At 35.1% G+C, this 13,145-nt stretch overlaps 2 pseudogenes; both read right to left on the reverse strand.

Moving 5' to 3' along the window:
- Positions 1-496: 496 nt before the first annotated feature.
- LOC114040981 lies at positions 497-1,412 on the reverse strand (annotated as a pseudogene).
- A 10,788-nt stretch (positions 1,413-12,200) lies between these two features.
- LOC114040996 lies at positions 12,201-13,145 on the reverse strand (annotated as a pseudogene).

Consider the following 13,145-nt stretch of genomic DNA (forward strand, 5'->3'; position numbering starts at 1 on the left):
CTTCTTCTTCTTCTTCTTCTTCTTCTTCTTCTTCTTCTTCTTCTTCTTCTTCTTCTTCTTCTTCTTCTTCTTCTTCTTCTTCTTCTTCTTCATCATTGGTGGAGTTACTACACAACTTCAGAAAATCCTTCTACTACTGACATTTGGTGCCTTTAAAAGATAGCAGTAAAAGAAAAGGAATAACACAATAACATCACATCAATAATAGTGTGAATTGATTGTTGGTATATTAATATTGGGCATTTTTTAGCACCAACAGACATACACATACATAGACACAAAAAAAGTCATTTTGTCCAATGGTGGCTTTATGATTCAGAGCCCAATACCTAGTTCAACTGAGGAAGGAAGAACTAGTCTAGCCCTTTGGACAATTGTGCAAGTTGAGTAGACTTTAGGTCAAACCTCTAGCTCAGTCCACTGAGTGGAGGAAAATTCTTCCCTCGCTATTGGTAATAGTTGTATGTTTGAAAGAGGATCATATATTCCATGGAGGTCACTTTCCTTTGGAAGCCAGTTTTTGTAACCAAACTTTTCTCATGGCATTCTTCTTGCCAGTATTTCTAAGGGAATAGATGAAAGGGTTGAACATAGGAGCAATGATGGTGTAAAAGAGGGCAAACACCTTATCTTCATTGACAGAAATGCCTATAGGCACATGAGTGAAGATGAGGGGCACAAAGAACATGATGACCACAGTAATGTGTGATCCACAAGTGGAGAGGGCCTTATGCCGACCCTCTGATGAGTGAGTCCTCAAGGTGGCCAGAATGATGATAGAAGAAATAAGCAAGGAAATGAAGGTCAAAATAGACAGCATCCCATTGGTACTAATTAACACAGTAAGAAGCAAGAAAGTATCTGCACAGGCCAGCTTTAGCGGAGGAAACACATCACAGAAATAGTGGTCTGTTTTATTGGGGCCACAGAAAGGCAGCCGAACAGCAATCAATACTTGCATGATTGAATGAAGGAATGCCCCTATGCAAGAGGCCAACACGATAAGACGGCATACCTGTCTACTCATGATGACCATGTAATGCATTGGCTTGAAGATGGCAACATAGCAATCAAAGGCCATTGCCACCAGAATGAAGATCTCTATGGCATCAAAGAAATGAGCACAGAACATCTGGGCCATGCAGTTGTTGTAGGAGATGGTTCTTCTCTGAGCCAATAAATCCACAATCAGTTTTGGAGCAACAGTGGAGGTGAAACAGATGTCCATGAAGGCCAAGTAACTGAGGAAAAAGTACATGGGCTGTTCATCTGATGGTGGTCAGGATGAAGAGGTTTCCCATCAAGATCACAAGATAGCAAAGTGAAAAGAAAATAAAACTGACTTCTGTGACCTCTTGATTATTGAATAGACCCAGCAGGATAAATTCAGTGACATTTTTTCTAACCCCCATGACTTCAGCACTAAGTTGAATGTATAGGGAAAAGTTCATATACCTAAAACTAGAAACTAGAAAAATCAAGGATAATATTAGTTATGTATTAAATACCCCCAGTTATAACCAGGTATTACCCTCACCAACAGGGGAGAGAACTTACTAAGTTCTTGGTTCCATTTTAATATTGTCAATCAACTAGCATTACTTAAGTGAATACTATGTGAAAATTATTCAACAAAAAAATATTATAAACTAAACATTAAACTTAAAATGCAAAGTTAGAAAAGAAAAAAAGAACACTCATATACACAACAGAAAATGAGAGGATTCAAAATATAGAGCAATACATTTTTATCAAGAAAGTCTATATAATAAAAACTACACACTGTATTCGGAGCTGTCCATCTTCTCTTTCTTCTGAATTTTCTTTTGTTCTTTGCTGTTTACTTTTTACTTTGTTCTTTTTTTGTCCTTCCTCCTCTCCTCTCCAAGGAAGGATTGATAGATAGATATAGATATATAAAGATATAGATATAAATATATGTCACATAAGCATACAAATATATGTATATGCATACATATATACACTTACATGTATATATATTTAGATATCAATAATTGTACTCAAATATAGACATATACATTCATATACGTGTATGTAAAACTATACTATACTTGTTTGTCCTCTGTTTCTCTGAGGATGGATAACATCTTCCTTCATAAGTCCAAGTCTTTCCATATTTTTCTAAGTCCACCAACACATCGATTCCTACACCATAGCCATATTCCAACATTATAGTATCTAGTTATTTTAAATAGTCTAAAACAATGTTGATTAATATGGCTGACATATAGTGTAATTTCTCTATTTTTCTCTTTTGATTAAATCAATGTTAAATTTAACTTTGTTTGAGATCCCGATTATAACTCCTGCTTTTTCTTCTAATAAATTCTACTTCTGATCTTTATTTCATGTTTTTGTGTATCTCTTATTCCCTATCCCTCCTGACTCCTGTACTTTGCTTCAACCCACGACCTTACCCTCCTATTTGTTAACTTACCTCCTCCAAAGATCTTTCCCTTATCCTCTCTCCCTTTTATCTAGACACATTACTATACCCCCCTATCCTATTCAGTCACCCTCTTCCCTCTTAAAGTTCCTCCCCCAATCCCCTTAGCTTTTTCTTTCTTTATGAATTTAGAAGATTTCTATACCCTTCTAGATATATATGTATCATTCCCTCTTTAACTGCTTCCCATTGAGAGTAAGGTTCCAGAACCCTAGAAAGCCTCATCCACCATCTAATTCCTCTGCATCAGTTCTTCCTCTCACACCTCATTTGTGTAAGATAATTACTCTTTTTACCTTTTCCTAATTGGTTTTACTTTTTAGAATCACATCAAACTCAGCTCTATCTTAATTCTTCTTTCAAAGTACCCAATTACAAATTACAATCTTAGATATACACTTTACATTTTCTCATATAAAAAGTAGTCTATCCTTAGAATCCCTTGTAATTAGTCTTTCATATTTACCTTATTTTTCTCTTGGATCATATATGTCAAATTTTCCATTAAGCTCAGGTCTTTTTTACAATAAAATTCTGAAAGTCTGGCAATTCTTTAAATGCTCTTTTTTGTGGGCCTGGAGCTCATTTTATAAGGGGGAAGATAACATCCAGACAACTATGCATATACCAGATATCTTCCATTTAAGTATCTATATTTCTCTATCATCTAACTTGTAATATACAGATATTGATATGCATCTATATCTATTATGTACCTATTTATCTATTCATCATCTATCTATCCAGTGGTGATTAACCTCAGAAGGAAGATAGTTGGCACGGGGATAGTATGGCAATGAAACAGGTACTCTACAGAAGTTTGGATTTGAGCAATCTTTTTTTTTTGTGGGGGCAATTGGAGTTAAGTGACTTGCCCAGGGTCACATAACTAGTAAGTATTTGATGCTGGATTTGAACTCAGGTCATCCTGGCTCTAGGGCTAGTGCTCTATCCACTGTGCCCTTTAGATGTCCCATGATTTGAGCATTCTCAAAGGAAGCCAGGAAGAACAATAGGTAAAGGTGAACATGAAGAACATTCTGAGTGGTGGTGGGGACAGCAATTAAAGTAATCTAGTCAATAAATAAGAATGGTTTGAGTGGGGAACAACAAATAATACCATATAGCTGAATCATACAGGCTATGTAGGACAGTAAATTATTAAAACAAAACAAAACTATACAAGTGTGTGGGGGGGTCAGAATGTGAAGGACTTTGAATGCCAAAAAAAAAATGTATTTGACCTGGAGGCAATATTGAGCTACTGGAGTTTATTAGATAAGGGAATAGCATAGGCTGATCTGTGCTTTGGGAAAATTACTTTGTTAGTTGAAAGGAGGATGAATTAGAATGAATAAAGACTTGATTCAAAGAGACTTCTGCAATAGTTCAGACATGAGGTGATTAGGCCCTGACCCAGGGTAACATCTGTGTGAATAGAGAGGAGGACACGTGTAAGATCTTAAAAAGATAGAAATAACAAGGCTTGATGTCAGAATGATATGCATGGTAGAGGAGGAGTGAAGGATAATACTAAGGTTGTGAACCTGTGTGACTAGAAGAATGGTAGTACCATTAAAAATAATAGGAAAGTTGGGAGTAATGGATAGTTTGGGGAGAAAACAATGAGTTCTGTTTCAGACATATTGAATTCAAGGTCCCTTTGGGATATCCAGGTCAAGATCACCAGAAGGCAAGGAGAGACATTCTTGATGAATGTAGAGATCCGTCTTGAAAGTGATAATTAAATTCATGAGGTGTGAGTGAATGAAGAGAGAGCAGAATGGAAACACATAAAAAGCTCTTTGTGGTACCCCACAAGTCAGCCGTGTGAGATGGATTGTGATCCATAAAGGGAGAGTATTCTGACATATTACCTCACATCGATCAGATTGCTGAAGATGATAAGAAGATGATAATATCCAATTTTGTAGAAGTTGCTGGAAGACAGCATATTATTCCAGGGCTGATAACAATGTGACTAAGTACAGCTATTCTGGAAAAAAAATAATTATATTGAAATAAGTTTCTTACATTGTTTGACTAAAAGATACCACTACTATGTTTTATACTGGAAGGAGTATAAAAAACAAAATAATAATCATTTGTACAGGAAATGGAAAAATCATATTATTTATAGTTTAGCAAAAAAAAAAAAGAAGGGGCAGAAGTTTGGAAAAACTGAAGACAATCATCATTTCTACATGACCCCCTTCAAACCACATGCCATTTAGGAAATACAGAGAAGATAAAGGAAGGAAGGAAGGAAGGAAGAAAGGAAGGAAGGAAGGAAGGAAGGGTTTGAATTTCAGAAATTTCACAGGGCTTTCAATAATCCTAGGTTCCTCCCTCAAGTAAAAATCCTAAATATACCCTTTGACCCAGTAATACCACTACTTGGCCTATTTCAAAAGATGATTAGGGAAAAAGGAAAAGTGTTTTTCTTCATATGTCCCTCATATTTAATTTGGAAATTTATAGCAGTCAAAATAATTTATTTGCTCAAAGTTGTTCTTAAAAACAATATTGCCATTATTGTATACAATGTTATAATGCTTCTGTTCATTTTGCTCTTCAGTATCTCGTGCAAGTTTGTCCATGTTTTTGTGGTAGTTGTTGTTTTCTAAAATTATTGAGCTCATCATTTCTTATAGCACAGTAGTATTCCATCACAATCACATACCACAACTTGTTCAGCCATTCCCTAATTGATAGGCATACCTGCAGTTTCAATTATTTGCAATCACAAAGTGAGCTGTTATAAGTATTTTAGAACATGTAGGTTCTTTCCCTTTTGTCATTTAGATGTTCTCCTGTGCACTAAGCACATACTGCTGAGAAATTTCATGGGGAAGCAATGAAAACTGAAGCATAAAATGAGAAGGCATGAGCAGGTTCCATTATGCATTATTGGGGATTCTTGTATTGATGAGTCCACAGATAACACTGAAAAAGAATAAAGATTATAATCTATTAAATAACTAAAAGACTGCCATCTCTACAAATACAAAGAATGTACCTTCTACTTCTTTAATATGATAATAGATCTCATTTATATAATACTTACATGTGAAAAATTTTCTTACTGTCAACAGCCCTATGAAGTAAGTAGTGTAAATATCATTCTTATTTCTAGATAGGCAAAGTGGAATTTGGAGAATTTAAGGGACATTCCTAAATATTCAAAGGTGAAAAGTAGAGCAATTTGGTCTGAACCCAAGTCCTATGCCTCCAAATTCAATGTTATTCCCTTCATACCATTTTATTTCATATTTTCAAAAAACTTAAAGAGAGTATTGTTGTTGTTATTATTATTATTTTAAAATGTGGAAATACATTGGGTCATCATTTGGAATCTCAGTACTGGGCAAACAAGAAATAATTTCCCAAAGGGCTTCCAGGTTTTTCCAATGAACAAAGTAAATTAATTTTGAAAGGGTTTTTCCTTCCAAGGAACCACAACAAGTAAGTACGGGTCTTTTTGAGCACTGATTTAATGATGTTTGAAATCCCTTACCAACCAATTTCTGAAACTCAACCTCATGTAAAAGTAAGATAATTTATGATGAATCACAAGTAAACAGCATGTTACTTATGTTCCACAACTTATTTAAAACTGTATGATTATACAGTAATAATAATAATAAAAACTTAAAAAAATAATTCCACCCATGAGCCACACATATATAATTGACATAGCTAGGAAGCTGTGAAAAAGTATTTGAGGTCATTCTCCCATGGCCATTTGAAGCACTATTGCATGAACCTATGGTGACAATGTTAGCATGCTCAGGAGGTCCTTGATTTAAATCCCATTTCACTGAAACAAGGTTGAAAAATATATATGACTCTGATACAGTGGAAGAGAAATGTAGTTATTCATTACTGCCAGCTGGTCTCTGTTTCACTGCCATAACCCTGGTAACAATTTTTTTTCCTTGAAAGGCACAGTGTAATTTTGGCACAAAACAATTGAAACTTCTCCAGGTAAGACATAATGAGCTTCTCAGCGAAATGATGACTATTAGGGCACCATAAAAAAAGGAAGAAAGAAAGAACCACTATCAGCATCACCATCCTCTCAATTGAGCCTCAGAGAAACAGACTGAGTCTCTGAAGAAGCTCTCTCTACAGCCCCCAAAACATTGGGTATCCAGGGAAACTTCTTACAGAGACTATGTTGATAGACCTTTTTTTTAAATAAGATGTTATAGAGCCAAACATTCTCTTTTCATCAACTAACTACTGACTCATCTTTAATTACTTAGGATTTATATAAATGTGTAATTTTATACATATGTAATATGTAAAACAAGGCAGTGATCATATCATCTGAAATTGTCCATGAAGGGTGACTTTAAGCTCCACTCAGAGGAGCAGAATGGCCCTGAGCATAGTACATTGATTCAGGAGTCAGAGGATTTGGATTTAAATTCTGCCACTGCTACTTCTGGTACTATTTTCAAAGTCAGTCAGCCTCTCAGGGGGTCAGATTTCTCATCTGAAAATGAATGAGGTTAGATTATATGGTCTCTTTTTCCTTTCCGGCCTTAAATCTGTGATACTACATTGCTTATTTTTCCAGTCTCTCATTTTGTGTAAGAATAGAATTGAGGTTTGTTGTAGCAGAAAAGATTTAGAGTTGGCCTCATTGTTAGGAAACCCTGGGTTAAGTCTCCTGACATCTATTGGTTTAATGTAACACTAAGCAAGTCCCTTATCTCTCAATGTTTCAAACAGATCTCTATTGTAAAAGGTAGTAATGAGTATATGAGTAAATGCTATTGAGATTATTTTTTTTAAATCACAAATCCACTCCCTCTTTCCCCCTCCACAACAGTAGAATTAATTTATATGACAAAGACTTCCTCTCCTCAGTGGCCTCCTGGTGAATATTACAGTTGTTTGTATTACTGAAACTATTTAACCATTAAAGCATTATTTAATAAATTACCGTATATGACATTATTATAACACTGATTAGTGAAAATTCCTTGTTCAACACATAATTACATTGCATATATCACATTATTTGCATTCAATCATTAGGAACAAAAATAACAGTTAATAATATTTACTGGTATAGTAAAACCACTTTTATTGTTATCTTCACTCAGTTATCTTAATCTTTTTTTTGTTTCTCATTGTGTCTGTCAGCTCCTGACATGCTGCCTTTCTTCATTTCATACATTTTAGCCATTTTAGTTTTTCATCTGTTTTAATTCATTATAATGTGGGAAGTAAGATATTTTACAAACTCATGTAGAATCTAACAGCCTCAGTGTTATAAAATCATAAACTTAAGAAATGGAAGGGACCTTCAAAGAATCTAGTCCAACCATATTATTTTATGGATGAGAAGAGTGAGATCCAATGACTTGTCCAAGCTCATTCACATATTAAGTAACAGAGTGAGGATTTAAACCCAGTTTCTGGGCCTCAGAATTAAGCACATTTTCCATTACACCATGTTTTTCATTGACCAGGGTGAAGATTCCAATAAGATGGAGCCATTATTAAATATTGAATACATCTAGACTTTTTATGCCTCTTAAGTAAAAAAAAAATGACAAATACTGACTAGTCTCATATATACTCAGGACAGATTTCTATAAATCTTTTTTCCTAGTTCAAGTTCTTCCATGAACTAGCTGTGTGACCTTAGCCAAGTTGCTTTCCTTATTTGCATCTCAGTAACCTGATCTCTAAAATGATCTGGAAAATCAATCAATATGAGAACTGTGCTTATATTCAAAGGGGAAGCTGGAAAATATGAATCTATGCCAGAACCCTTACATCTTCCAAATGCCCCAGCTCTGATAACACTTCTGGAAATAATCTCTTGTTCTTTCCATCTTACACCATTAGAGAGACAAATTGTCAAAGTGTATAGAGCACTGGACCTGAAGGCAGGAAAAGCTGAGATCATGCCTCACCTCTGCCACTTTTCAGCTATGTGTTCTTCAGCAAACCAATTAGCTTCTTTAACTCTTGGCTTCTTCATCTGTGACATGCAGAAAGGATCTGAAGTACCATATTCAAACAAGTCTGTGTAATGACCCTCAAATGAGAAAATGGATAGAAAGATTTTTGGTTTTGCAGATTTTAAATGTAAATGATTGCTAAATTTGCAAAGAAAATTCCTTCAGCATGTTTATAAGACATATTAAACATAAAGGGACCTAGGAATCCCAGCCTGTCCTCAGATCTTTACATAAAGAACTTTTGAGATGTCAGTCTCAAATAGAGTTAGTACTTATCCTCATATTCTAAGGCATTCAGCACTGAGTAATATATTGATCAAAATGGAAAAAAATAGAAAGCTCTGGATAGAAATTGCTTCTCACTCATTTCTTCCCCACGTACAATGCCATCAGTTATTTTTTATTCCTTGTTTTCTATAAAATTAAGATCATTTCACAGACTGCTTCTAGCTCAACAATTCTGTGTTCAATGGTCCCTTGAAGCTTAGCCTATGCTCTTAGGTCCTTGCCAGCTCTGACATCCTAGATTTTAATATTGCCCCCAGTGCTATCATTCCATGTTTGTAAGAACTGAGGTTCTTTTCAGTGGTAAGATTCTATGTCATATAGTAACATACTGCAGTTTTCAAAATATATTGTCTTTGTGATCATCCAGATAATCGTACTGAATAAATTAAAGAGGAGTATTATAGTCAGCAGAGATATTTCAGGACTAATCCTCAAGGAATTTCCTGATTGCTTTGTATGAAATAAGTGGCAGATACTCATCAATAGACAATTTTACAGAATAATTATGTGGATTCTAGTATATTAAGAGCATAAAAGTGAAGCAAAATTCTATAGAAGATAAAAGGAATGAAGGTTTTTTTTTAACTAGAAAATTACTGCAGGTTTCAAAGAGGAAGTGAACCTCACATTATAAGTAGTTATTCTATATTTTGTAGGTGAGCATCATACTTAGATTATTATTTTTATGTGTGAGGGAGCAGGGGAAGAGAAGCCAGTGAATTCTTAAAGACTTAGAAATAGATTGAAGCCCAACCTGAAGAATTTCATTTATAACTTTTTTTTTTGCTGTTCCTAGCTAAATTAGACTAAATTGTAAGAAGTCATTGTAGAGAAACTACTCTGTACATCTTGGGAAACCTAGTTTTATTCTAATACCATTCAATAATTCAGTTGTTTTGGTCCTGTCTTACTCTTCGTGATAGCATTTTTGGGGTTTTTGCTTAGCAAAGATACTGAAATGGTTTGCCATTTCCTTCTCCAGCTCATTTTGCATATGAGGCAACTGAGGAAAATGGGGATAAGTGACTTGCCTGAGGTCTCACAACTAGTGTCTGAGGCCAGATTTGAATTCAGGTCTTCCTGATTCCAGGCCCAGCACTCTATTTACTTCACCACTTCACTGCCCCCACATTTAATACCAGTAAACAAAAATATATTAAATATGTTGAAATCACAATGTGATTAGACTTTTTAGTTCAATTAATCTAGAGATTATTTATTCCAATCTCTTCATTTTTACAGATAATGAAATTTATGAGTAAAGAGGTGAAATAATGCATCCAGGGTCACCTGACTTATAAGTGGCTCAACTGGGATTCAGAAGAATTCTTTATCTTTGTTCCACCTACTTGCTTCCTGGACTTCCTTCAAGAATCAGTTCAAATCTTCCCTTCTGCATAAAGCCATTCCTGGTCCCCATTCTTACCAGTGCGTTTCCTCTGAGATTACCTCCCACTTGTCCTGTATATATCTTGTTTTTGCATTGCTGTTTACCTGTTGTCCCCCTCATTTCATTATGAGCTCCTTGAGGGGAGGGACCAATTTTGGGCCTTTCTTTGTATCCCTAGTGCTTAGCACAGTGTCTGGTATATAATAAGAATTCAGTAAATACTTACTAACCTCAGTAAATGCTTATTGACTGACTCAAGTCTTCTGGATCCAAATCAAGTGTCCATTCCCTTTCAACAAACTACTTCCTTAAATATTTAAACATAGAATAGTACTGATGCCATAGATATAGATATAAACATAGATGGTAGAGATATAGATGAAGGAAATAATAATGTGGAATTATTATTAAGGTCTTAAGGGTCTTTCAGGAAAAAAAAAGAAGTTTTAAAATTGATAGCATTGCCCTTTTGTGTTCCTTATAATCAGAATCTGTAATAAACATGTGCCAGGTGGAAATGAATAACATGGGAGAGGGTATTGGCATCTGTATTCCACATATGATCTTTCCTAAGAGGATATTGATTTAAATTAATTTGAATGCTATAAACTTTATTATTAAGGAGACAGATAAACTATTATAATACACACAAACACACACACACTATAATCAAAGGAACATGATTTAATTCTGATTACTATATGATTTCTAAGATGATTGAAATTATTATTTAGTCTGTATAAACATCAGTATGTTTTGCCCACAAAGCTGTGATTGAAATAGTCAGGGTCCTTCTGGTAATAAGGTAAGATAACATCTAAGAAATGGACCTCCAAAATATCCAGCATTCTGTCACTGTAGGGATTTATCATACTGATGGCGAAAAACAAGGTGCCAATGAGTCCTCCATTCTTTCCATCCAACTGAAAATGATCTAGAAAGAAGAAATTGATGAAAAGAAAAGAAGATTCTGATAGAAGTTTTCCCCAACATTTCTAACTTTACCAAGCATTTTTTTCCTAAAAACTATAAGCATTGCAAATCCACAGCCCTTTCAATACAAGACCTTCCCCATCAAGTCTAGACTCTTGAGGGAGGTTTAGAATAGGAGAGAGGAGCTCAAGAAAATGGATTTGAGCGGCAGAGAGGACTAGTGAGTCTTTGGAATTTTTTGTTGTTTACTCATTTTCAGTCATATCCAACTCTTTGTGATCAAGCCTTGGTTGATCTAAGTCACATACCTCAAGACCCCCATTAGAATATAGCCTAGCCCTTTGTCGTAATATTAATTTTCTCAATAATTGTTAACCAATCAGAGTTAATTACCACTCTCAGGAATATCTGCTCTTCCAAGGACATCTGAACTGTGAGTCATAGCCATGAGGGGTCTTTGGCATTTGAGAGGGCTGCTGACCTCTTTTATTAATAAACACACCAGCAGAATGTTCTCTTGGTTCTGCTCATTTCAGTAATTATTTCATTTAAGTCTTTCCATGTTTTTTTTCTAAAATCATTGAGCTCATGATTTCTTACAGCACAGTAGTATTCCATCACAATCATATACCACAGTTTATTCAGCCATTCCCCAATTGATGGGCATCCCTGCAATTTCCAATTCTTTGCCACAACAAAGAGAGATGCTATAAATGTTTTAGAATATATAGGTCCATTTCCTTTTCCTTAATCATGTTTGGAAATACACCTGGTAGTTATTGCTGGGTCAAAGCTTATACACAGTTTTATAGCTCTTTGGGCATAATTACAGATTGTTCTCCAAAATGGTTGGACCATTTTACAATTACATCAATAATGAATTAATATCCCAATTTTTCCATGTCCTCTCCAACATTTGTCACTTTCCTCTTCTATCAATCTAGAAAAAAATGTACATTAATTCATTAGGTTTATTTATTTAACCTATGTTCTAATGTTACTTTTTAGTGTTGGCTTGCTGTTTCTAAGTTATTAGGTTCTTATTTTCAGTAATAAAATTCTATGTACTATGGTAGCATAATCCCTTCTCTAAATACACTCTCTCCAAGTATATCTAGAAAAGTTTCAGTGAAGAGATTTAAAAACCCATCTTTTTTTTAAATATCAATGACATTTGGTTTGACCACACCTTCTGCATGGCATTCTTCATCTCTACATTTCTCAGTGTGTAGATCAGAGGGTTCAGTATGGGTCCAATGACAGTGTAAAACACGGAAACCTCCTTATCATTTTTGCTGGCACTGGGAGGTTGAATATAGGTGGAAATACAGGGCACAAAGAAGAGAACAACAACCATGACATGGGAACCACAAGTGGAAAGGGCTTTGAGCCGACCTTCTGATGAGTGCTTTCTAAGGTTGTACAATATGACAATGTAAGATGCCACCAAGACAAGAAAGGTAGTTAACACAACCATCCCAGAAATAGTTATGACTAAGATGTTAGCAATATGTGTGTCTTCTCAGACAAGTTTTAAGAGAGGTTTGACATCATGTATATAGTGATCTATTTGATTAGGGCCACAAAATGGTAACCCAGCTACTATGAGCATCTGAGCAATGGCATGCCAAAAGGCCACCCCCCAGGCCATCAGGATCATTGTGTTACATCTCTGTTGATTCACTATGATCATGTAGTGTAAAAGTTTACAAATGGCAACATAGCGATCAAAGGCCATGGACACCAAGATAAACATCTCAACAGTAGCCAGGAAGTGAGCAGTATAGAGCTGAGTCATACAACTAATAAAGGATAGTATTTTTTCTTTATCAATTAAGTCCCTGATGAGCCCAGGGAGCATAGTGGATGTATATGCCAGATTCATTGAGGACAAATGACATAAAAAGTAGTATATGGGTTGTTGGATCAGATGGCTGCATGTAATCATGATAAAGATGGTAAAGTTCCCCAGGAAAATTTCAAAATAGTAGAACAAGAATATTACAAAACACATCATTTTGAGGTCCAGGTTCATGAAGAGTCCCAAGAAAACAAATTCTGTAACATTGTTCTGATTTTCCAT

Source organism: Vombatus ursinus, unplaced genomic scaffold (assembly GCF_900497805.2).
Source record: "Vombatus ursinus unplaced genomic scaffold, bare-nosed wombat genome assembly UNPS02014163.1, whole genome shotgun sequence".
NCBI lineage: Eukaryota > Metazoa > Chordata > Mammalia > Diprotodontia > Vombatidae > Vombatus > Vombatus ursinus.